This window comes from Pteropus vampyrus, unplaced genomic scaffold, assembly GCF_000151845.1.
Source record: "Pteropus vampyrus isolate Shadow unplaced genomic scaffold, Pvam_2.0 Scaffold13, whole genome shotgun sequence".
NCBI lineage: Eukaryota > Metazoa > Chordata > Mammalia > Chiroptera > Pteropodidae > Pteropus > Pteropus vampyrus.
In genome coordinates this window covers 5587551-5589113 of record NW_011888794.1, presented here as the reverse complement: position 1 = coordinate 5589113, position 1563 = coordinate 5587551, and positions in this window count along the sequence as shown.

Sequence of the window (1563 nt, the reverse complement as noted above, 5' to 3'; positions counted from 1 at the left end):
TTTCTTTTCAATTGCTCCTTATTTTCACTAAGTTCTGGCATAAATAAACTTCTAAATGTAACAATGAGAAACAAATTGCCTGCCAAGGAAACAACAGGCAATGAAAAATCTATCTGGTCCTGCCTGCAGTTCTGAGCCTCATTTCCCGACAGCTGTTACTAGAAGATCTTTTAATGAGTCCCTTTTGTAGAAGTATGAGGTGAAAAGCCAACCAAGAGCATGATGGAAATGAATCACAGGCATATTAGTAGTAGGATATAATGGAAGAAATTAAGTATAACAAGTTAGTGTTAACATTTCCATAATTGCATGAATAGTAAGTATTCGATCAGGTAATTTCAGTCAATATTGAGTGATAAAATGTTTTTAACACTTGTAACATTAGATTCAAGCTATTTATAGGCTGATAGCTGTGTTAAATAAACCCAGAATCACAGTGAGGACCTACAGTTTTCTATTTTCACAAGTGGGGAAATTGTTTTAAAGAGATGTTATTTTTGTATATCCCAACTTTTTGAATATCCTAACTTCTTCCAGAGATAAACATTTTATTCCAAAGTTTACTCCCAATTTTTTTTAAAGTTTTATTTTTAAGAATTGTTACTTAATAATGGAGGTGGTTTGCTTTAGCTAATTTCAAGAAAATACATACAAATCATTTGTTATCAATGTCTGTGCCTGGTTGGCTCAGTTGTTTGAAATATAATGTTAATGACAACAATAGAACCATTACCTTATGGATTTATGTTATCAGCTAGCTTTCCCATTTTCTTAATCGCATACCACATTTTCAACACATGTTCCTATTTTTCAAAGATTCATTAGTGTTCACAAGAGATCATGAAATAGATCCAAAAAAATAAAATTCTACCAGGAAAAAAAAGGGGTTAAAAATCTGCTGGTGGTGAAGTCCTTTTTATGTACAGTGTTAGACAGTATACATTTTTATGCAGTGATGCCTTTTATACTCTTATTGCTTATATACTTTTCAGGATAAAGGAACCAAGAAAAAAAGTCTTACTTTGTCCAGGAAGGAATCCTTAATAAAATAGGTTATTCTTCAATTTGAATATTTGTGTGATTGTATTAAAATTATTTAATATAATTCAAGAATATGACATGATTAAAGGATGTTTTATAATTTTTTCACTCGGTTTTCAACACGTTCTGACTGACGTCATGATTGAGTCACTCTAGATTTGAGAAAGCATGGCAAAACTGTATTTCACTTGTTTGCTTGTCAACTTATTCCCAAATTAAAATTCTATCGACATTATTTTCTTATTATTCTATTCAGCATTTGGACCAATGGAATTTTAGTTGTTTCTTAGCGTATACTATAATTCAATTCCCTGATTGACAAATTTTTTCAGTCCATGGACCCTTCAGTAAGTATAACATTTGACCCAACTGCCTCTAACATAATTCCATTAAAATAATACCTCCCAATATTACTGGGAAGAATGTAACAGTTTCCCATGAGCATTTGGAAAGTCTTTGTATAGTATTGTGAGAATTATAGACCCTTAAAATATGAATATGAGAATCACAGGGAGCATGTTT